Source organism: Mus caroli, unplaced genomic scaffold (genome assembly GCF_978045245.1).
Source record: "Mus caroli unplaced genomic scaffold, Mus_caroli_1 scaffold_7, whole genome shotgun sequence".
Taxonomy (NCBI): domain Eukaryota; kingdom Metazoa; phylum Chordata; class Mammalia; order Rodentia; family Muridae; genus Mus; species Mus caroli.
The window spans coordinates 89,855,617-89,881,697 of record NW_028227262.1 but is presented as its reverse complement, the minus strand read 5'-3'; positions in this window follow the sequence as shown (position 1 = coordinate 89,881,697).

Genomic DNA, 26,081 nt, shown 5'->3' with positions numbered 1-26,081 from the left:
TATCACAATTGCTCTGTAGTACAGCTTTAGGTCAGGCAAGGTGATTCCACCAGAGGTTCTTTTATCCTTGAGAAGATTTTTTGCTATCCTAGATTTTTTGTTATTCTAGATGAACTTGCAGATTGCTGTTTCTAATTTGTTGAAGAATTAATCAGCTTCCAAATGCTGACACCATTGCACACACTAGCAAGATTTTGCTGAAAGGACCCAGATATAGCTGTCTCTTGTGAGACTATGCCGGGGCCTAGCAAACACAGAAGTGGATACTCACAGTCAGCTATTGGATGGATCACAGGGACCCCAATGGCGGAGAAAGAGAAAGTACCCAAGGAGCTAAAGGGATCTGCAACCCTATAGGTGGAACAACATTATGAACTAACCAGTACCCCTGAGCTCTTGACTCTAGCTGCATATGTATCAAAAGATGGTCTAGTCGGCCATCACTGGAAAGAGAGGCCCAATGGACTTGCAAACTTTATATGCCTCAGTACATGGGAATGCCAGGGCCAAAAAGTGGGAGTGGGTGGGTAGGGGAGTTGGGGGGAGGGTATGGGGGACTTTTGGGATAGCATTGGAAATGTAAATGAGGAAAATACCTAATAAAAATAAATAAAAAAAGAAAAAAACCATATTTAATAGCAGGAATTGATAGATTAGATCACTTGAAGGGAAGTGAGAATAGTTAGTGTTGAGTATTAATTCATCATTAATCTTGTCATAAGTTAGATTCTTATGAGTTTCATTGATAAAGCACCAGGTATTCTTTGGCAAATGTCACAGGGCTTAAACTTTCTACCAGTGAGGGTAGGTGCATCTTTACAAACCTATCCACCTAGTTAAATAAAAAGCAGATTACTGATATGAACGCAATGTGACAGCTCAGGATTAATTGGTCAGTGAAGGGCAGGCACAGCCACTGCCACTTCTGTGTGCACTAGGTACATAGAACATAAATGCTCTTGGTCAGGACTTTCCAAGGATTGCACTGGGAAACAAGCACATACAGTTCTCATATTTTAGAACCAGTGCCTAGTTTCTGTGAAGCCAGTGAGATAGAGAGAAGAAGGCAGAAGAATGTAAATCCAAATGGGGCTCATGTAATGTTATCATTACAACAATAATGACTAAGTTGGCAGCAATAGCAAACATAATATAGCTGCTGCTGTGGAGATGAGAGAAACACACAGGAGTGCTTCAGTGACCTAAAGATAAAGACACAAAAGGATAAAGCACCTGAAGGTAGAAGACTGACAAGAAATAATTGCAAGGTTATCAGAAGACCTACACTCAGTCCAAGCCTGTCAGCCAAACGAGTCATCTTGGAGATGTTGCCTAACTTAATAAACGTATGTCAACACAATGATCCTCATCCAGTGTCACTCTTGAGACCAACAGTTCTTTATTGTTTTACTGAGCTATCTGACAAAGCTACAGTATAGCTCAGAGGATTTACTACAGTGTTTAGAAAGAATAAAATCTGATAGATGATTAGATCTTGGAGGGGAATTTCTGAAACAAACACAGTCCTGGGAGGACTATGGTATATTGTGGCTATAGTATGGAAATAGGGCAGGGACCAAATCCTCCCCCATGGCCTGTGTTGTTCAGGATTGATTATTTTGGCAGTTCATGCAAGTGGGAGTAGCATTAGTAAGGCAGTCCTAGTAGAAGGAAGTTAGATGGTGGTATGTGCCATGGAAGGAGATACCGGAACTCTCACTTTCTGTGCTTCTTGGTCTTCTGAGGTGAGTGCACATTACCTACTGTGCTATGCAAACACAGGCTTGGAGTGAGGCCAACAAAGCAAAGATCAGTAAATAGCAGTGAACTGTTGCAAGGTAAATCAATTCAAGAGTGTTGTCAGATCAGCAAAGATCAGTGAAGCATTATAAGTTGAACCGATGCAAGAGCCTTGTTCCTTGTCAGTTGGGTTCCACTTATACTCTTTCCAAACATCACACATCCTCTCAAGTGACTGCCTCAGCAAAACATCCTCTCATAAGACTTCTTCCAGAAGAACATCACATGACACAACTGAGTCTCCAAAGAAATCAGAAATTTCTACTTCAGAGTGAGATGCTTAAATTCCAGCGTCTGCAGAGGTGAAGGGAATGGGAAACTACATTCTGGAGCTCGCTGGTGATGGAAGGCTAGCAGGGCTAAGGGCCGGTGAAGGGGATGCTTTCTGGGGAATTAGGAATACACATTTGCTAGGCAGAGTCAATGATGAGTCGGGGCAATGACCGCACTGAGAAGGTGCACATAGAGAGCTGGAAACACTGTGTATAGAGTTGGGAGTAAAAGATGGACACATGGACCATGGGTGTGGAGAAAGTGAATGGAGCCAAAGAGGAAATAGGTAATTATCTAGTTGCAAGAATGATGAGGCCTGAGTTAGGTCTGAGATGACAAGGAGGAAACGGGAAAAGGATGTTGGAGACCTCTCAAAGGAAATGCAGTAGGCTTTTGGGAACTGGTAATATGAAAGCCATGAGACTAGTAGAAGTGAGAATTCTGGGTATGGTGGCTATGTTGTACATGCTAAGGTGGAGTGGTCCCAGCACTGGAGATCCAGATCTGTGCTGAGGTCTAAGACACTGACTTGAAAGTATTCTGTGACACAGAATATGACAAGAGGAACAGCATGCAGCAGGAGCATTAAACAACCAAAGAAGGAGGTGGGATAGAGAGGAAAGGGAAGGAATATGGCGCTAGGAGAAGCAAGAACACAAACCAGAGAATTTTCAAGTACCCACAAAGCACCAGAAGACAGCTAGCATGATGAAATGGTGTTAAAAAAGTAAAAAAAAACGAACAAGATACGATGTATATTTTTTATGGGCTTATGTGAGGGTGTTCCAGCACCATTATTTAACATGTTATCACCACAGATATTTTTTTCCAATAATTTGCTCTGTATTATTTGATATCTTTATGTAAATGCCAACGACAAAACTTATTATTTGTTCAGTATCTTCAGATGACTGATCTTGCAAGGAAATCACAGGCTTATGTTGAAACTAAGGACATTTTTCGAAGCCACACAGCTCACTTTAATCCTGCAGAGCAGAGGCCAACCCTGCGCTTAAGAGCAGTGGTCTCAGGAGTGTGTGTGTGTGTGTGTGTGTGTGTGTGTGTGTGTGTGTGTGTAGCACATGTGTGCATGTGCTAGATTGTGTGTTCACAGCTCCAACTTCGTGTGCTCTGCAGTTTCTCTTTCTAATTCTGTGTCCCTTGGAATACTGGTCATCCCAGTAACATTTGATTGTAGCCCAAGACGCTTTGTGCTGGAAGTCCTCCAGGGTGAAAAGACAAAGAGCCTTTCTCCCTCTCTCCTAGGAGTCATCTTTCAGGAAGAGTAGCTGCCCTTTCTCTCTGTTACTGTGCTCTGTTACACTCTGAGTAGAGGCAACCTCACCTCCAATGTAACAAAGACACCTGCCTCTGCAGCTAAGAACACTTACAATGCTGGGATTTCAGTGATCTTCAAGCTAGTGTGGCTTGTTAAGGTTTGAAATGGTTTTGTTTGCTTGTTTGTTTGGTTGTTCTAACACAGTAGTTAACACCTTCAGTCTATTTGTGTGGTAACTGCAGCTGTTTGCTCCTGTCCCCATGTCTTTGAAAGAGTAAGAATGCCATGTTTATTGAGTAGTAGGATGACCCTACTTTGTATAAGAAGAGGTAACTGTCCAATAACCTCTTCACATCTGTCAGTGCCGCTGAAAGAGGTGAGCGAGTTTGTGATGGTACATAAGGGAGGGCATGCTCCAGTAGAACTGTGGTATTCTGTGACAAAGTGAAGTGCATCTGCTGTTTGTCCAGAGGACCTGAGCCCTATTCCCAGTCCCCACATGATGGCTCACAACTTTCTGTAAGTTGAGCCCCAGGAAATTCAACACTCTCTTCTGGCTTCTGCTGGCAATGTTTGTGGTGCACCGATATATGTGAAGGAAAACTCCCATACACATAACCTAAATAACAAAATAAAAGCTGTACTCATCATTCTCCTGTGAATTTTACTAACACACTCTTATTACAAAATAATTCCTTTCATATTAATGTCTCTATTATCCAGCATTTTTTTAAATTAAAAATCACCTTATTGTAATGAACCCACAATTAAAATTACAAGACTAGAATAAAGTAGCCAATCTAGCAAAAAGTTGCCCCTGGTTTAGTAAAAATTAAGATGACCATTGTGAAGCAAAATATAGCTTAAGGTTTTATACGGTCATTATAATTATACTTTTAGCATTTGATCAACAACAAAGAGAAAAATACATGAGAAAATTGAAGCTAGAACAGTTTGCTTTCAACAATTTCTCAATGACACATGTGTGCTTTACCTGTGAAGTATCCCATTCTCCCTGATCACCCGCACTTATACCTGTTTACAAATATAAATATATATTATAGGCTAGGCTCTGTATTTAGGGGAGGATGTATTTTTCTTTTCTCTCTGAATTTTATGTACCTTTCTCACTTAATAGCTTACTTTCTATGGCCACTCATTCCTTATAGTGGAGTAATAGTCTATTTTGTATATGTGCTACATTTTCTTTTTTCCTTTTTTTGCTAATCGTTTTCCTTTTTTAGTTTTCTTTTTTTGACATTTTTTCTTTTATTAGATATTTTCTTTATTTACATTTCAAATGTTATCTGCTTTCCAGGTCTCCCCTCTGGGACCCCCTATCTCATCTCCCCTCCTCTGCCTCTATGAGGGTCCTCTATGTGCTTCTTTTTCATTCCATTCACCTGTTAGTAGTCATCTTCATCAGTTCTGTTCAATTACTGTCATAAACAGAGCAGCAATGAACATGAAGGTGCCAATATCTCTCTGGCAGATATGAAGTTAACTGCATATACATACACAAGTGAAATCAACTGGTCATTTGACAGCTCAATTTTAATTTGTTGAGGAACTTCCAAACGGATTTCAACAATGTATGTATTAATTTGTATCCCCACCAGCGATGAATAGGGCTCTTCTTTCCCATGTCCTTTCTAAGATTTGTTGACAAATTTCCTTTTTAAAAATACTATGTTTTAGCTGGGCGTTGTGGCACACGCCTTTAATCCCAGCACTCGGGAGGCAGAGGCATGAGGATTTCTGAGTTCAAGGCCAACCTGGTCTACAGAGTGAGTTCCAGGACAGACAAGGCTACACAGAGAAACCCTGTCTCAGAAAAAACAAACAAACAAAAACAACAACAACAAAAAATTCTATGTTTTGTTTTTCCTTTTTACATTTTATTCTCCGTGTGTAGGTGTTTTGCATGTATGTCTCTGCATCTTGTGCGTGGCTGATGTTAGCAGAGTGCAGAAGAGGGCATCCACTGGAACTGGAATTACAGACAGCAATCAGTCTCTATGTGTTAGGACCTGACTCTGGGTCCTGTGGAAGAGCAGCCAATGTTCTTCCCTTCCCAGCCAATTCTCTAGCTCCAGTTGTCAGATTTCTTGATGAGAACCACCTGACTGGTAGAGGAGGTCTCTCAAAGCAGTTTTAATTTGCATTTTCCTGATGGCTAAGACTGTTGAACACTTTTTACAGTAGTTGTTGACCATTTTGTGTTTTCTTCCCTTCTAAAATGTCTGATTGTTTCATTAATCCTTTTGTTGACTGGCACTTTTATTTCCTTAGTATTTTCTACAATTCCTTATAAATTCTGGACATAAGCCTCCTGTCTGAAGTATTACTGGTGAAGACTTTCTCCCATCCTGTATGCTGTTTGCTCTACTTATAGATTTCTTTGCAGAAACTCTTTAATGTTGAATAGTCTCACTTGTGGATACTTGGTGGGAGTGTCTGTGCTATTGAGGCTCTGTGTACAGAAAGTTCTTGCCTATCTCATTGTCTTGATGTATACCTTACATTTTCCTCCAGTAGTTTCCATTTTTCAGATTCTATATTACAAACTCATTTTGAATGTGCTTTTATGTAATGTAACTGATTTTAAACTAATTAGATTCTTCTGTAGTGAGTAGATATTTAGTTTTTAGTTCCATTTGTTAGGTAAGCTATCTTTAATTGCCAAACACTAGCCTCAGCTTGGAGACGGTGTCCTAAGAGAACAGGTGTTTGAGAGTGGCAAAAACAAAACAAAATAAAACAACAACAAGAACAACTAAAAAACCTCAAAGTCAAATTGTGGGTCCAAGCTGATGGTTGGTATTCTGCTCAAGATAGCTCCCTAGACAAGCTCTCTGTCAATAGCTCTTAGCTCTATAGTCTGAGACAGCTGTTTCTTAAGACATCTCTCACTGCTTGTTACAGCTCTCTTTTGCTAGAAAAATTTTCTTTTTTAAAAAAAAAAAATTATTAGGTATTTTCCTCCTTTACATTTCCATTGCTATCCCAAAAGTCCCCCATACCCTCCCCCCACTCCCCTACCCACCCACTCCCACTTCTTGGCGCTGGCGTTCCCCTGTACTGAGGCATATAAAGTTTGCACGACCAATGGGGCTCTCTTTCCACTGATGGCCGACTAGGCCATCTTTTGATACACATGCAGCTAGAGACACGAGCTTTGGGGGTATTGGTTAGTTCATATTGTTGTTCCACCTATAGGGTTGCAGATCCCTTTAGCTCCTTGGGTACTTTCTCTAGCTCCTCCATTGGGGTCCCTGTGATCCATCCAATAGCTGACTGTGAGCATCTGTAAATAGGTAGGGAGAAAGTGGGCAGCTTTGTCTAGTCCCTGATTTTAGTGGGATTGCTTCCAGCTTCTCACCATTTACTTTGATTTTGGCTACTGGTTTGCTGTAGATTGCTTTGATCATGTTTAGGTATGGGCCTTGAATTCCTGATCTTTCCAAGACTTTTATCATGAATGGGTGTTGGATTTTGTCAAATGCTTTTTCTGCATCTAATGATCATGATCATGTGGTGTTTGTCTTTGAGTTTGTTTATATAATGGATTACGTTGATGGATTTCCGTATATTAAACCATTCCTGCATCCCTGGAATGAAATCTACTTGGTCAGGATGGATGATTGTTTTGATGTATTCTTGGATTCGGTTATCCAGAATTTTATTGAGTATTTTTGCATCGATATTCATAAGGGAGATTGGTCTGAAGTTCTCTATCTTTGTTGGGTCTTTCTGTGGTTTAGGTATCAGAGTAATTGTGGCTTCATAGAATGAGTTGGGTAGAGTACATTCTGCTTCTATTTTGTGGAATATTTTGTGAAGAACTGGGATTAGATCTTCTTTGAAGGTCTGATAGAACTCTGCACTAAACCCATCTGGTCCTGGGCTTTTTTTGGTTGGGAGACTATTATTGACTGCTTCTATTTCTTTTTTTTTTTTCGAGACAGGGTTTCTCTGTGTAGCCCTGGCTGGCCTGGAACTCACTCTGTAGACCAGGCTGGCCTCGAACTCAGAAATCTGCCTGCCTTTGCCTCTTGAGTGCTGGGATGAAAGGCATGTGCCACCACGCCCGGTGACCGCTTCTATTTCTTTAGGGGGCATAGGGCTGTTTAGATCATTAACCTGCTCCTGATTTAACTTTGGTACCTGGTATCTGTGTAGAAATTTGTCCATTTCATCCAGGTTCTCCAGTTTTGTTGAGTATAGCCTTTTGTAGAAGGATCTGATGGTGTATTGGATTTCTTCAGGATCTGTTGTTATGTCTCCGTTTTCATTTCTGATATTGTTAATTAAGATGCTGTCCCGGTGCCCTTTAGTGAGTCTGGCTAAGGGTTTATCTATCTTGTTGATTTTCTCAAAGAACCAGCTCCTCATTTGGTTGATTCTTTGAATAGTTCTTCTGGTTTCCACTTGGTTGATTTTGACCCTGAGTTTGATTATTTTCTGTCATCTACTCCTCTTGGGTGGAGAATTGATGTCTTAAGAAACAATCTGCCCACCACAAGAAAACCCACTAACTAATCTGGACCCATAGGGACTCAGGGAGATTGAACTAATAATCATGGAGCCTGCATGGGAATGACCCAGGCCCTGTGCATAGGGTTACAGTTGTATAGTATGGTCTTCTTGTAGAACACTTGATAGTAGGAGCCAGGACTGTCTCTGACTCTTTTCCTTGCTTTTGGGACCCATTTCTTCCTAAAGGGTTGCCTTGTCCAGCCTTAATATGAGGGCAGGTGCCTAGTCTTACTACAACTTGATATACAGTATTTGGTTGATATCCTTGGGAGGCCTGACCTTTTCTAAAGGGAAAGGAGGAGAAATGGATGGAGGGAGAGATTTAGAGTGAAAGAAGGAGAGAAAACCTTGGACAGGATGGAATATATGAGAGACGAATAAATTTAAATTTAAATTTAAATTTAAAAAGTTAACCGAAAAATAGAAAGAAACAGTCTTCTATCAGTGTGTAGGTTACAGTGGAAGAAACAGTTTCAAAGAAATTACAATTTTACCATGATAAATATTAATATATACTAAGATCTAATTTTGTGCCATTTGTAGAGAAGCTTAAGTCTAATACTTGAGGAGACAATAGAAAGAAAGGTGAATAAACATTCAATGATTGTTATCCAAGATACATATGATAGATCCCTATTATATACTAGGCACTGTGAAATAGGCTGCTAGTAAAAATCATGTGGTGGTACTCATCTTTAATCCCAGCACCCAGGAAGCAGAGGCAAGCCTATCCTTATGAGGTCAAGGACAGCCTAGTCTATGTTGCAAATTCCAGGCCAGTTGGAGCTACACAGTGACACCCTATTTCATGAACTAAACAAAACAAAAACATTCAAGCACTCCTCTTGAGAAATTTAAACTTAAATTTATAACTCATAGTTTTATTGTAGTGAGTGTGGCAGAGGAAGACCCACACAATGAAAAAGAACAAGGGCTAAAGAAGACGTTTACTGTTTGCTCTTCTTTTTTAGATTATTTAATTTGTTTTATGTGTGGATTTTGCCTGTGTGGCCCAAGGAGGTCAGAAATGACCACTGGATCCCTTGAAACTGGAGTTAAGATGATTTTGAACTACCAAACCGGTACTGGGAACTGAACAAGTCCTCTACAAGAACATGTATTCCTAACCACTTAGCCATCTCCCTGCCTCCCTGGAAAAAAAATTGAATTAAGCCTGGTAGGATAAATAGTTTCATTGAGCAGATAAATAGAGATAGGAGTATCCTTGGAGACCACATATGAGGACTTGCAGGGCATGAGGACAACTTCAAAAGCAGCTGTGGATTCCTGTTATCTGCAGTTAGAATATGAAGGGTATGGTAATTTTTTATCACCGTACAATATACCTGAGAAAAATCAATTTTTAAAGAGATAATTGTACATATTTTAGTTGAATCCTAGCATTGGGGGAGTAGAGGTGGATAGCTCTCTGTGAGATCTGAGTCAGATTGGTCTACACAAAGAGTTCCAGACAAGCCAAGGCTACATAATAAGACCTTGTTTTAATAAAAAAAAAAAGTAATAATTAATTAGGACTGGAGAGCTGACTTAGAGATTGAGAGATCTCACTGCTTTTTCAGAGAACCTGACTTTGATTTCCTGCACCCACAGGATAGCTACCAATTCTGTCGTTACTAGAGTACCAGCAGATCCAAGGCCCTCTTCTGGCCTCTATGAACTGCTATACACATATTAGTCATGTCCACACACTTAGGCAAACACAAAAGCACATATAAATTAATTAACTAGTTAAATCTAAAAACAATGCTTAGTGACACAATCATTTCATCCAGTGAAAGAATTAGCTAACCTTTCTAGAAGATCACCTAAAGACCATGTATAGCAAAAGCATTTCTAAGAACCAAGAACATAGCTGGACATACAGTATTACTTTAACTCAAATTATACTACAGGGCTATAGTGACAAAGTCAACATGGTGGTGACATGCAAAATAAAGATAGTTAGGACAATGGAATAGAATATATCTGCAAATAAACTGCCAAAGCTTCTACCACCTAATTTTTGATACAGGAAGCAAAAGCATGAAATGATGAATTCTGCTTGGACACATGGAAAGGACAATGTAACATGGTTTCCCATACCTGGAACAGAGCCAGCATGGGCCTCATGAGTGTTGATAGTTGATGGACAATAGAACTGTTTGTATATATGTATATGATGTAATATGTATGTATATTATATATGTGTACATATATTACTTATATATAATATATATACATATATTATATATATATAGTAATATATATACATATATTACTTCATGTTCCTCCTTCAGGAAATATTCTTCCTGCCAAGGTTATCAGGGAATGTCCTTCCTGACAAGGTTGATGACAGACAGCTTGGGTCTGGGAAGCAAGGGAGTGGCTAATATCTCAGCAAAATAGTAAATGCCCAGACCTTCAGGTCAGCGCTTAAGGCTTTTGGAAAGAACTCTGAAAACATGAATTTAAAAATATTTAATTTCTCAATTATGTAAAATATAAGGATGCAATATGAATTGTATAAAGGAGCTTCACAGATCTAAAAGAACAGTGGAAGTTGTACTATGAGCCAGCTTATCAGAAAGATACTAAGGAATGAGATAAAGAGATTTAGAGAGTGGTGCTTTCAGGACAAGTTCCCACCCAGCTAAGTTTTTTGGTTTTGTTTATACAGGCAGGAAGATTCCTGAGTTAAAGGTCAGCCTGAGACAGAGGGGGGGTTTAGGTACAGGCCTTGGTATGGTAGGAATGGCAATTTCAGGGTGAGGTCTCACCCAACTAGCTTATTGTCTGTGCTTAACAAAGACAGGCAGATCTCTAAATTCTTTTGCAAAGTTAAAAAAAATACTTGCTGTCCTTTTCCAAAAAATTCAAGGGGATAAGAGCATTGAATGATGGTTCATTTGCTAGTTAAGAGGGAACCTGGAGTAAATGAATAAATTCATGTGTAAATGGAAGACTGGAATTTTGGTCTACATGAGATGAGCTAGCAGAAGCAATAGCAGTTCTTTTTTTAGATTTTTTTTTTTTTATGGAAGAGCTGAGCTGTCTGGAGAGCTCTGGAGAGAAAACACAGCTTTTTAGAATGTCTCATAGCCTTTTAAAGTCAGAAACCCCATAAATTGCTTGGAAAGCTAACATGGATGTTTTAGAATGTTTTCTAGCAACTATATAAAGAGAAGTGCTTTGAGAGCTAACATAGATCTTTTAGAATTTTTTCTGGCTTTCTGATTTTGATCAGAAAACCCAAGAAATACCTTTATAAATTTTCTAACAGGATTTCTGACTTTGTCATGAAATCCAAGAATTTTCCTCTAGCAGCTTTTCTAACTTTTACCAGAAAAACCATGAGTTATCCGGAGAGCTTTAAAAAAATTTTCTAACTCAAGAAGGTGGAGTCCAGAAAATCATATAACCCCATTAAAAAGGGGGCTCAGAGCTAAATAAAGAATTTTCACCTGAGGAATACCGAATGGCAGAGAAGCACCTGAAAAAATGTTCAACATCCTTAATCATCAGGGAAATTGAAATCAAAACAACCCTGAGATTCCACCTCACACCAGTCAGAATGGTAAGATCAAAAATTCAGGTGACAGCAGATGCTGGCGAGGATGTGGAGAAAGAGGAACACTCCTCCATTGTTGATAGGATTGCAAGCTTGTACAACCACTCTGGAAATCAGTCTGGCGGTTCCTCAGAAAACTGGACATAGTATTACCAGAGGACCCTGCAATACCTCTCCTGGGCATCTATCCAGAAGATATTCCAACTGATAAGAAAGACACATTCTCCACTTTGTTCATCTTAGCCTTATTTATAATAGCCAGAAGCTGGAAAGAACCCAGATGCCCCTCAACAGAGGAATGGATTCAGAAAATGTGGTACATTTACACAATGGAGTACTACTCAGCTATTAAAACAAATGAATTTATGAAATTCCTAGGCAAATGGTTGGACCTGGAGGGCATCATCCTGAGTGAGATAACTCAATCACAAAAGAACTCACATGATATGTATTCACTGATAAGTGGATATTAGCCCAGAAACTTAGAATACCCAAGATATAAGATACAATTTGCGAAACACATGAAGCTCCAGAAGAACGAAGACCAAGGTGTCGATACTTTGCCCCTTCTTGGAATTGGGAGCAAGGCACCCATGGAAGGAGTTACAGAGACAGAGTTTGGAGCTGAGACAAAAGGATGGACCATCTAGAGGGTGCCATACCCGGGGATCCATCCCATAATCAGCCTCCAAATGCTGACAGCATTGCATACACTAGCAAGATTTTGCTGAAAGGACCCTGATATAGCTGTCTCTTGTGAGACTATGCTGAGGCCTAGCAAACACAGAAGTGGATGCTCATAGTCAGCTATTGGATGGATCACAGGGTCCCCAATGGAGGAGCTGGAGGAAGTACCCAGGGTGCTGGGGGGATGTGCAACCCTATAGGTGGAACAACAATATGAACTAACCAGTATGCCCCCCCCCCAAAAAAAAAGCTTGTGTCTCTAGCTGCATGTGTATCAGAAGATGGCCTGGTCAGCCATCAGTGGAAAGAGAGGCCCATTGGTCGTGCAGACTTTATATGCCTCAGTACAGGAGATCACCAGGGCCAAGAGTTGGGAATGGGTGTGGGGGACTCTTGGGATAGTATTGGAAATGTAAATGAAATAAATACCCAATAATAAGACATCAATTCTCTATGCTACCTATAAATCCCCTACCCTGTTCATACTCTGCTGATTCCTGCTACCTGTGGGGTGAAGATTAGGTTCTCATACCCCATTGCCTGTGTATCAGGTAGGATTTCTATTGGAATCTGGTCCTCCAATCCTCACAAACTCATTTCCCTCCTTATGTTTCAAGCCAGGCCTTCTGACTATACTAAAGCTTCCCTTACACTAAAATGGTGTTGAGTAAGTCTTTTGTTAACCTGCTGTAATTTCTTGATGCTCTGAACATGGAATTTCCCTTTCTTGGGGGCTGTTTTCTCCTGTGTGTCTTTCATTGCTTTCTCCACTCTCCGGTCAAGTTTCAAATCTCAGGGGCCTGATGAGTTTTGTGTACTTACAACAACATCTGCTGTAAAATAGTTTCTGGAGCCAGAGAGTATCAACTTAGTGAATGGAGGAGACAGAAGTCAAGCTCCTAGTCAACCCAGCCTCTTTCTTTCTTCCAGCTTTGTCCGGTTTTCTACTCACCCCAGTGTCCTCCATAACTGGACCTATTCAAAGTATCCAGGTCTTTTTCTTTCTATTAAAATTATCATTATCATTCAAGATTCAGCTCAAACTTTAGCTTTTCTGTAAAGCAACCCAAGGTACAATCTCCTTAAGTCCATGTTATCTATTTAATATTTGAACATTTTCAATCTCTAGGAGAGCTAATACTTATATAGACTTTTCTTCATTTAGAAGTACATTACAAATTGTCACTAAAATAATTCTTTTCTGTGTGTGTGTGCATGTGTATGTGCATGTTTGTGTGTGGATGTTGAAGCTGAAGAACACAACCTGGCTGTCTTTCCTCAGGAGTCAACAACCTGGTTTTTTTGAGATAAGGTCTCTTCTTGGTCTGGGACTTACAATTTGGCTAAGTTGACTGGCTGCTGAACTCTAGACTCTGCCTGTTTCTACTTCTCAGGCTGTGGTTCCAGGAACATAATACTGTGAAAAACTTCACACAATAGTGAAGGATCCACACTCAAGTCTTTCACATTTGCAGAGCAAGTGCCTGACCAGGTAAGCATCTTCGATATCACCAAATTCATATGCTAGCAAATAATGTGCAGGCCTCATTAATTTATTTAAAATTTTTTAATGTTCCTTCCTTCCAGCATATCAGAGAAAAAAATTTCAAGTATAAAGAGTAATTTTATAGCACCAAACAGTATCATAATAAATGTGTTGAACTTGGTTCCAGCAATGAGTCTGATTTCTGCTTTGAATTGTACCTAGTATTTTTCTGAGCATTTTTCTGTAGAAAATTCAAAATGAATGCTTCAACTTTTAACTGTAAACTCAGGATAGCCTTATTAATGAAATGCTTTTTATTAAAAATAACCCTCAAACTCTTATACATTAGAGTTGTTAGAACAGTCTTAATATATACAATGGCTTTTAAAATATTTAAATACTTTCTCTCCTTTACATCAAAGGTGTTGACCCTAGTGTTCATTAGAATATCTTGACACTTGGGTAGGTATATCAGAGCACATGATTAAATTTGTACCACGAAGATAAAGGAAACTTGCCAATTTGGGTATCATCTTGGCACCATCAGCATCTTCTACTGAAGTCATATTATCCAAACAGGATTCCTCTTACAACTTAGCTGCAGGCTGTTCTCTCATATAGTTCTGGGTACAGAATCCTGAAAGGTCAAATAGATAATTTACTCTTGGATCTGGGGATCTAAAAAATCAAATTAGAAAAATTGTTAATAATCCAATGTATTGATAACATCCTGAAAAATTTCAAATTAGGCTTAGAACTTAAAATATATGCAAAACTATGTTTTTGTAAAACCTAAAAAACACAGGCGGCAGGTGGTACTGCCATTTCCTAGGGAAACTTTCAGAAGGCATGTAACCTTCCTGTCATTCTGACACAATCCCTCTCATGTTGATCCTTGCTTAGAATAGTCAATGAGGGGTGATGTTAGTATATCACATTGGTAACCTGGGGTGAAGGAAGGAATGAAGAAACAAATGGAAGGAGTTGGTGGGAAAAGGCTATGCTAGAGTTGGGATCTGGAATGATCTCCAAAATCTCATCCACAAAGGCTTGGCTATATGCCTTTATGGAACATGGGAAAATCTCTACCAGGTGGCATCCAGTAGGAGGTTTTAGGTCACTGGAGGAATAGCCTCCTAGGGAATTGTGGGACATTGACCCCAAGCACTACTTTCATCACATGCTGAGAAGGAATGGCTCAGTGGCCACAGACTTAACTCCCCAAACTGCTTTAACATAAACCTCTCCTTTCTCTAAAGTTTCCCAGAAATTTTGCTCAGTGAAGGCTGAAGGAAAAAAGCCAATGCCAAAAAGAGGTTCAGAAGTACAATGGCACCCATGAGCAAAACACCAGGAGATTGAGGATCCTTTCCCTTACAGTCTTCTTCAGGGCTCACCGCTGCCCAGGCTACCTTTTAGTTACTGGAATCAAATGATTTTCTTGTCTAAATATCCCAGTTATATGGAGGTGCAGGCGTGTTCTACCTTGCCCAACTCTGGAGAGTATGGCCTCATCAATGTTTAAGTTAGATAACCTAGAAAAAAACACAACCTTTTAAAAACTCTACCAGCACGAGTGACATATGTCTCAGATGAACACCAGGCACTCTAGATTCCCCAGCTAAATCTGAACTCAAGCTCATGCTTAAGGTAAAATACCCAAGGTCTCTGTGTATGGGATGGGAAGAGTTCCATTTTTTTTTCCTAAAAAAGTATTAAAAAGAAAAAACCCAACTGTAGAAAAAAAAAATCCAGACATTTGAATCAACTGTGCTTGTAGGACTGGGAGTTGCTTCCTGTTTCTAAGACTTTCTTTGTGCTTGACTTGACATGCACAGTCACCCAGCCATCAGAGGTCACTCAGGGTTATTTTTACTAATGGCTTCTGGCTGATATTTACTATTCCATACTACCCTTTGTGCATGCGTGCACATGTGTGTGTGTGTCTGTGTGTGTGTGTGTGTATGTCATTCACCGACTTTTGAACTTGAAGGCAAAAACTATAAAGTGTAAAACATCTGTGAGAAACACTTTGTTGTATCAATTTGACCACTGGCTGTTTGAGATAAAGCTCAGTTATGTGTACAGCTAAAACATCAACAACCCCAGGAACTTAAAAAAGAGTACATTCCACGCATGTCTTTGCAGGCATACAGTAAGTCTAATTATAGCACTTGAACTACTTCAGCATCTAAAGTGTTATAGAAACAGAATCAAAAATAATTGTCCCCTGAGAATGTCAACAGAAAACATTCTGTTACACACTGCTACTGTTTGTGCAGGTGTTATTGAACACTTGATCTGCTCTCCGTACGCCAGCTGTGTTGCCAAGTATTTTACACAAATTTACCTGTTCAATTTGACAGTAATGAAGGCAGCAATTACTACCATTTCAAGGACAAGAAAGCTTGGGCAGAGAGAGTTGGAATTTTTTGTTCTGCCAAGTAGGGTCAGAACTGCTATAGCTCCAGCCTCAATCTCTGGGCTTCATGATACTCTACATGGTTGGTTACAAGTTATTCAGCATAAGAAGAAGAAATGACATTTCTATTTGTGTGTGTGTGTGTGTGTGTATGTGTGTGTGTCCAGCCATCAAGCCCCTGGGATCCATACTGCTGACATTACAAGCATGTGCCACCACACCTATTTTATGTTGTTGCTGTTCTTTTTTTTTTTTTTTTTTTTAATCTGAGCTATAGTGATCAGCTGCAGATCAGTGGGCTTTCAAGGCAAGTTTTTGCTCCAGCTCAGAAGTGGCATTCTGGGAAATGGTACCACCACCTACAATGAGGCTTTCATTCCCCTCCCCCATTTCTCCTGCAATCTCTTCCCGTTCTCCCTGTCTTGTTTGGCATCTGTGCTTAGACCTTTCCTTTCTTTATCTTTTAACACCCACCAACTCCGTCTAGGATATAGCCTCAAGACAAGATGGACCCACTTTATTTTTGTTTATTAGTAGAATAAAAACTTAAAAATGGTTGATTATTAGAAAGAAAAATTAAAATAACCGAATACAACCATGATCAAAACCAAAAAGAGCTAAAATTGCTCCCACTTAATATATGTCACCCTGACATGAATTTTTCAGTGACAGTGAGCCCCTGTCCTGTGGGACAATGGGGTAGCACGTGAGTGCCCCAAGAATGAAAGCATTAGAAGAACAAGAGAAGAAAACAGGAATGCTGTGCTCCGGAATGTGACACCAGTCTTCCCCTTTCTTTTGTGGAGACCCGGGATATTTTCTAATGATTGCAAATGTATTCTCAGGAAAGTCAACACACATGTACAGCTGGACTGAAATTTATAAAAACAATTCAGCAAGCTGTTGTGTGCTAGTGTTAACAAATTATTTTTTAAGGTTGTACTCATGACTGTATCTAAGAATCCCAAGCACCTGGACAGCAACAGCATGACTGTATCCTGAAATGGTAGTCGCCAGAACTTGACAGTCTAATACTCTGCAGTGTTAACCATCTCTGTAGTACCTGTTGATGGCTTTAAAGTTCAAGAAAAAACATTCTGAAAACTTCAAACACATTACAGAACCTTATTCAAATGCAAAGTTGAGGGTCAACTATGAACGTTAGCATAAAATCAATTTAACCTTGTTGAAAAATTACTAATAGAAAGCTTGTAATATTTTTTTAATTAAAGTCATCTTGAAAAAAAGATCCAGTAAATTACAGCTTCACCACGTGCCCAGTAGAAGCCTCTTCACCCAGGGTTTACTTTAACTACCTCCTCACTCCTGTTTCTACAGTAGAGGTACAGCAGAAGTATTGCTCTGTTTGTTAACTGGTACAGCTCTGCTTTCTAGAACAGCACCCAGAAAACAGCAGGCGGCCTATAAATATTTGTGTAAAGAAGGAATAAATGACCACCAAGCAAAGCAAAGCTTATCTCCTGGTTTCCTCTGAGAAATGCTGACATTTTTTACAAGCAGTTATTATCATAAAGTGTATTGGTTTTAGGTGCAAATTTTGTTGTCTTAGAAGTTTTGTTTGTATTTGATTTTAAATCTTTCAGTTTAGACACAAAACAAAAGCATGTATAAGAATCCCATTGTATAACTCACTCCTTTGTTTATTAATCAAAAACAAAATAGCAGAAAACTTTGTTTATGAGGAAGCTATGGGAGAAAAATGAGAATAATCTAAATTTTGTAGTATATTAAGGAAGGACTGCAAGTCAGAAAAGCTCTTCTGCTCTCTGCCTGGCCTACAGGGCACTATCTGTGCTGGGTGTGGATTCCTGAAAGTCCCAGCTCTCAGAGCTGCTCATAGGTAGGTGGCCAGTGGAGTGGAGTGAGGACATCCATCAATGTTGACAGATGTCGGTTTTCTACTCTAGAGAGTTATTTGTTCAACTCCCTGACTTCCAGATTTCCCTGCAGAAAAACCTGAAGCAAAAAAACAATGGTTTGACCCAAATGGTCTACCAATGTAGATATAATACTTTAACCAATTTTGATTCTATTACTAATACAAAATTTTGTTCTTATACCTTTTCATCATTTATCTGAATTTGTCATGTAATCTCCAGTTCTCATTAGTGCAGAGAGTGAGCCAACGCAGAGAGAAGCCATTTAAAGCAGGCAGATGCTCAGGACCAACTGAGAGACTTAACCTGAGTTACCTGTTGAAATAGAAGCTGAGATTTAAGAAGATGCTCGAGTCTTATGATCTAAGAATTTAAAAAAAAAGTGTTAGAATTTTTATGCAACTGACTCAAAGTTTTAACATGTCAGGAAGCAATCACTTTTTTCTTTGAGGTTTATGAAGACCTGTATTTGGATTAAAAAGTTAAACAAAAAAGCTGCCTTGCTAAACCAAGGTGGTTGTATAAGCTTCCATATACAGATATTTAAAATAAGAATGTCTCAAAGACCAATGAACTGTATTCACGATCTGGGTACATATGGCCTTCGAGTATAGCCCTACTATGTCTTATTGTTTCCCTAGTCTTTTGAAAATTTCTGGAAATGTTACATACAGGACTATACAAATTTCCTTTCCAGGAAGAAAACTGTGCCAACTCCTTTGTGCAATCCTTGCGCCCTATGGCTTTATCTTATTCGCCAGTAAGACTATGTGGTGTACCTTAGGACCCCTGTCATCTTATACACCAAAAGAGAAAAAAAGTGAGCCATTGTTCTTCAGCAACCTTCTGTAGCATAGCTCGAGAAGCCACTAAAATTATTTATATGACTACCACTAAGTATGGCTCTCTGGTTTTATTTTGTTTTGTCTTGTGGAAAGGTTCTCATGTAGCCCAGAATGGTCTTGAACTCACTATGCAGCTAAAGTTGACCTTGAACTTTTGATCTCCTCATCTTTCTTTTCTGCGGGCTGAGATCACAGACATGACCTACCATACCTGATATATGTACTGCTGAGGATAGAACCCTGGGCTTCTTGTATGCTAAGCAGGCACTCTACTAACTGCAAGACTCCCACCGACCAAGCACGCCTGTCTCTTGAGAAGCTCACACTGCACTTGGCTGTATACTATCTTTTTCCTGAGCATGTCTCTTTCTACTAACACCTGCAGTAAATTTATGTAAAAATTCCGTTCTCACTCCCCTACTGTATCTTCATGCTCTTCCTCTTCCTCTCTAACTGTGGAGCTCTTGTTGCCCTGGAACTCTCTGTCAATCACACATCCCTCGAATTCATTGAGCCCGGTCTGACTCTGCAGCCAAGCGCTGAGATCCAAGGCATGAGTACTACATCTGGCCTTAAAACTGCTTCTTAATAAATTCCAACAACACTTCATAGTGACTCATTCTGAAACTCTTTTTTTGTGGGGATGCCAGGAATTCTGGCTTTCCCTGAGTGGGGATCTTCGAAGAAGGGAACTCCTCAGTCAGCAAGTGAAGCTGTGTCTCTTGGCTCCCCATTAGGCCCTCAGGGAGTGAACATTCATAGAGATGGGGAGGAGAATAAGAACAGAACCCCTCAGTACTCTAGCAACACAGAGAGAGGGCAGCAGTGCAAAGCTGGTTTCTTCTCTAAGAATTAGTATATTATCAAATAGCGGGTTTTTTGGTTTCTTTTTTGTTTGTTTGTTGTTCTTTGACAATGAAATGCCTTCTAGTCCACTGAGAATGTAAATACCACAAAGTCACATAAGGCTCGCGCCTTTCCTGGCAGTATATCTCCTGGTAGAGGAGGCCTCCTGGGTGGAAACCTTGAGATGCCAGGCCCTGAAATTTCCACTGGGCATTGAGGACGTGGGTTGTTTATCTCCAGCGTTTGGCAAAGGGAAGACAAAGCATTGTGTCATTTCCTGGTTTATAGTACAAACTACATTATAAAGAATGCTTGAATTACAAAGAAGTAACCTTTGTTTTGGCCCTTTCATTATTTTCTGGCAGCGAATGATATGAGGGACTCTCTCAGTTCATCTGGGACTCAAATGCTTTAATCGGAGCAATAAAAAACCTAATCCTCATAAGTTGTGGGAAAATTGGTGGGATAATTCATGTATCACTGCTGCCTGAAATAGATTGGGCATACAATAAATGATAAGTAGGAACTATTATCTTTGATAATTCATAAAAATAATGACTATAGAACTTGGGAAGACATGCCATTATTACTATACTATCCTCCGGTGATTTAAATTTAAATATCCAAATTCTCTGATATAAAAATTAATTTAATATGTTCATGCTAATGACAATTAAAGATTAATTTTGAACTATTCTCTAATGAATGATGCTAGCTATAATCTTGTGGAACTGGCTGATATAGCAAGGATATACATACCTGGCCTCCTATCTCCAAGGCAAGTTTAATTGTAACAATAGCTAGTTGTTCACTGTATAGTTGGCATAACATTTAAACATTAGACTCCTTTTCACATTCAATAAAAAATAGTAACTCTATGTCATAAGCATTTTAAAAAATCTATTTTATAAAGAAGAACAAACATAAAATAGCTTAAGGAACTTGTGCAAAGTTAGCCAAATATAAGTGACCAGTTTAGAAAGTGAGCTGGGACAATAATTCCAGAGGTAGTAACTCATATGTCACACTGCCAATAGTATTTTGGAAAACATTCGCTAGCCACTGGTGTTTATTGGGCACTTACCACTTGGAAGTCACTACAGATGTACAAGAAAATAAATCAACCTGGTGTCTGTACTCTGGAATTTGTACCCTGGTAGGGAAGAGGGCAAATGTTAACCACATCACTGGAGGAACAAAACATATGAGAAATTATATTTGTTTTTAAAATTATGGGCATTAAGAAATGAATATAGTTGTTTGGCAATATTTATAAGTTCTGACATAGGATATTTATAAGTTCTGCAAATAGGAGGACAATAGAAAATCTGAACCAGCCATATGTAGAAGAGAATGAAAGGTGGTAGAAAGAGTTAAGGCTGAAAAACTAGGTTGTATTCAAACTGTTAAAGGCAATACCGACTGTGCTAAATGATTATCTGTGCCTCAGAGCACTTTGTAGTAATTACTTCATCCCTCATGCGAAGGAAAGGGTAGGATGACATCAGTGGATTTCCTGGGTGGAATTACTCTAAACACTAATCTTAGTTTAAAAAAAAAAAGATACCACCAGAAATTACAGTTACTTCATCCTCTAAGCCTGATACCCACTAAATACAAATGTTTCTTACTAATGGCCAGCAATTGTCGGCTGCCTCTGCAATTCCCACATCCCTTCTTGTGTCTTAATGCCCCAAATTTGGACCTGCATGGAGTTTCCAAGGATGACTACCTCTGTGGCTGTAGAGGTGAATCAAATAATCTATATTTCTAATTTGGTATCTGTTGTTGTCATAAATACCACAACCGAAAGCAACTTGGGGAAGAAAGGGCTTATTTAGTTTAAATGTCATGATCATAGTCCATCATTGACAGAGCAAGGGCAGAAACTCAAGTAGGAGGTGAGGTAGAAGTCATGCGGAAAGCTGCTTACTGACTGATTTTCATGGTTTGCTCAGCCTGCTGAGTTATACAACCCAGAGTCACCTGCCCAGAGGTGGCAACACCCACAGTGGGCTTGTTCTTCCCACATCAATCATCAATCAATAAAATGCTCCACAGATATGCCTAGAAGCCAATCTGATGGAGGGAATTATCAGCTGATGTTCACTCTTCTCAGCTGACTCTTGTTTGTGTCAAGTTGACAAAGAGTAACCAGTAATGAAGTTCACTGTCTGCTTATCCATAGCAGTTGCTCCAGTGACTATATCTAGGATGAACCAGAGATTCCTCTGTTCAACTTGTTATGTGCTAGGAGACAGCGCTCGGTGAGAGGCTTCCTGAATTGAGTGGAGGCAGTGGCTGCCTTGTCCTGTCATAATTCTTCAAGGATGTCTGTGCAACAATCAGCTGAGGAAAAAAAGAAAAACTATTTTTCCCGTTTTATTTTATTTAAAAAAATTTTATTATACAATTTTGTATACAGTGTATTTTGAGCATATTCTTTCAACTTCTTCAACTTCTTCAGAATTTTCCCTACCTCCCTACCCATCCAACTCCATACACCATCACATCCAGTTTTAGGTAGTACTGAGAATCAAACCCAGGGCTTTGTGGATGTTAGGTAAGCACTCTAAGAGCTACACTCTCAGCCCTAAACCATACAAAGTATTTTAACATGAACCAGAAAAAATTTAAACTACATTTTTTCTTTCCTTGAGTATAAATCTCAAGATGAGAATAAAATAAAATTATATTTAAGAACAAGTTTATAAAAGTAAAGATTGGAATACATTGTGGTAATAGATTTACAGAAACATTATTCATTCATTCAACAAACTAGCTATGCTAATAATATGCCAGATTCTAGGTTATAAGGATCAATAACTCACAGCATAGCCTGGTCTGATTTAGAAACAGATTAAGGAAATGTACAGTGAATCTCCACCAACATACACTTCACACACTCATCTCCCAAGGCCTTCTTTGAAGTCCCCTAGCATGGACTGGGAGCCATCACTTCTATTGTGTGCATGTCAGTTTAATATTATTTTGGCTATGTCTTTTTCTACCTTTCAGTTGAGTTTAAATAATCAGGAGCAAAGACTTCTTTACCTAATAGCCCTTAAGACAAAAATAGCATCTCCCTTAGGAGCGATGGTCAGTCCATGCTCAACACAAGTTATGAAAGATTCAGGTTCTCCAGGTGAGGGGTTTGCTTCCTGTAGCACAGCTTGTCCCAGCTGGAGTTACCCAGCCTCCTCTGAATCACTACTGGGTATAAGGAAACACCACATAAAGTGCCAGCCTGTGCTGTTGCTGTGACTAGTGAATTGTGCAAATCCGAGTCAGTAGTCTTATGCCTTCAGCCAACACCCCTGAACACAGGCAGGTCAGCCATCACTAAGTAGTAAGCTTTCAGAGTCTTCAGTTCTCAATTACTGGAATACTGCCATAAGAACCCCTGGCAGCCACCTGGAATTAGAAAACAAATTGGTCTAACATGAAGTCAACACAGAATCAAAGCAAAATGATGAAAAGTTCATGGTATTTCCAGGATTTCAGACATATGAGCCAGTACATCTTCTTGCTGATTAAGTAGCTGAGAATGTTGAAATCAAAGGTATCTTTGATAGTTCTTGTGGAATCAAAATTTTTAGATCAAAAATATATGTGGCTTAAACACAGCTCAAACTAACTTTGGACTAATCACTTGTTCCTCTGACTGAATATCAATGCAACAGGACTGTGGATTTAAAGGTCATTGGCTAAGCTGAGTGTTTGGCAGAGGGAGTGTGTAAACAAGGTCACGTTCTGTAGCAGCACATACATAGGGAAGTTAGTAAAACCTTCTGGGTTTCTAGGGTGTGAAAAGACAGCTGTTGACATATCTGGGAAATAGGCTTTGTTATCTGGTTTTCAGTTGTCTCACGGACCTGATAGAAGGATTAATAATAATAATTAATAATAATAATATCTTTACAGATCCAAGAATTCCTAGGCTCAGCAAAAGAACTGTGTGGCGATTGGAGGATGAGGCCTTTAAACTCTAGAGTGGGAGAACAGTTTGGAGATTGTGTTTAACCACAACGGTTGAATGAATCACTATTATTTAGTAAGACCTCAGTAAAAAGGGACGGAGTGCAGTTCCCAGAGTTTTTGAGTTGCAAATCCAATGAAGCAATGTGGAGAGTGGCATACTGAGAGGCCATGGAAATTCCTGGTCCTTCCTCAGCATCTTGGCTTTTGCATTTCTTATATCCAGCTGCTGCAGGGTTGCTTCCTTTATAATGAACCCGAGAACCAAAGTGAAGTGCATGTGAGAGTTCTCAGCCACACAGTGTTGTTGGGGTGAGAGGACAGGAGTGTGGAAATCCTACATGTAAGCCAGCTGGCGCTGCATGCAAGTTACAACCTGGAAATGTGATTGGTGTCTGAAGTCTTGTGGGACTTTATTCCTTAGGTTTATACTAACTCTGGGTTGCACCCTTTTGAAATGAGCTCAATTCAGGCCACCTATTTGATATATCTAGCAAGGCTTATTCAGTGCACCAGCTGTTAGGTACACACACATATCTCTGGCTCTGAAGTGTGTTCTCATTAGAAGGATTATTTGCTGGGTCTTGCCTTTCACCACTGAACTCCTTCTTTTTTTTTTTTTTCCTCAAAATGCTGCACACACCAGATGCCCCCAAAGTGTGTCCTGTCCCCAGCTTTCCCAGTAGATTCCCTTCCTTTTAGTTCTTGCCTAGAGGTAGCATGTCCAACCTGCTCAAATATAGAGGTTCATCTCTCCATGCTTTCTTGTCATTAACCAAGTTGCATGATTTTATTTCCCCTCGCATTTATCACTTTAGATTTCCCCCTTTTAAATCCATGTTCTTTGTTGCTAGATCTAGATCTTATTCCCTGGTTAAAATTATTCACCAGTTTCCCACTGCCTGTAGCCTGTAACTTAGAGTATTTAAGAATAAAGAATTGAACAATTTCTACAGGTTTCCTGCTTGTCATTTTCCCCAAACTCATGATGACACACTATAATATAAATAACTAACATGCTATTCTTTGTACAATCTGAACTTTTACAGCATGTAAAAATTTTCCTGTCTTGGTTATGTAATACATATGCAATTCTTTCATGACTTAATATAGGCTGAACAGTTTTTGACTGTCTTTTTAACATGACACAGATGTGGCTACAGCTCATTTATACTCCAAATTACACCTATAGGTAGAGTGCACTAAATCTACATATCTATGATAAGAGGGCTTAAACATTTTGTATTTTTTTTTCATGCTTTAAAATATTTCAAATACATAATGAAGATCTTGCAGCTGGGGCGCAAGACTAAAATTCACTCACATTCTATATATTTCTTTTATGTAGACTGAGGTAACTTTGCAGAAAACAGTTAGTATACCCACACTTGACTCCCCTTTCCCCCTGAGGTTAGGTGTGGAATTTTCCACATGTGGAGTAATGCCAGTTCTTGAAAAGGTTAAAATTTTAGGAGATTTTAGAAACTCACAATAGAGATGTTTGACTTGTATATGACAGCAATTCTTAAATATGTCTCTTTTTACCTCCTTTTCTGAGTTGCAATTCAACTTAACTAAACCATGAGCCTGAATAAAGATCTTTATTTGCAAAATATTGATGTAAAGTTACAGTATAAATAGCATTGCTAGAATCCAATCATTAGATTCCCTGGGCTCCAGCCAAAGAGAATCCTAAGCAGTGTGCATCTCAAAATCTGTTTATCTCCATCCAATCTAGGCTTTAAAATTTATTCTCTGGATAACAGACTACTTTCTAGTTGGCTCTCATGCTTCCATCAACCACACTACACCTTTTCTTAATAAATCTTCGGATTTGTACTTTCTAAGCACACATTTAAGCATAGTTGATTTTACTTAAGACTTATCAGTGGCTACCAAATGCATTTGGGAGAATCGTCACATTCTGAACATACTACATGGCCCTTCTCCCACTTTGTTTGTACATGTCTCTTCTTTTCTTCCTGGACATTAGCCTCCAAGTGGTATTATTTAGTTGCTGAGTTTCCATCATTACTCATCTACACACACACACATACACATACACACACACACACACACACACACACACACACACACACATACACACACACACACATACACACACACACACACATACACCTGCACCATCTCTTTGACTCTTATGACAGGCTTCCCAACCTGTGTGTTGAACTCCACACATAAGAAGAGCCCTTGGAGGGGGCCAATGGTGATGACCTAGTTTGGTTGAATGAACAAATGCAGTTTTCTTTGAAACTTTTCTAATTTGATCCATTTAGAAAATGATACATTCTAGTTTTAAAAATTTGATGCTTTCCTTAGACTCTTCATAAAATGACTTTAATAATTTGGATTTTGGAATTAGATAAAATCAATTGGACATTTTCTCATTAAGTTTTTGGTTTTGTTTTTTTTAAATATAGACTAACTTTTCCTTTCTTT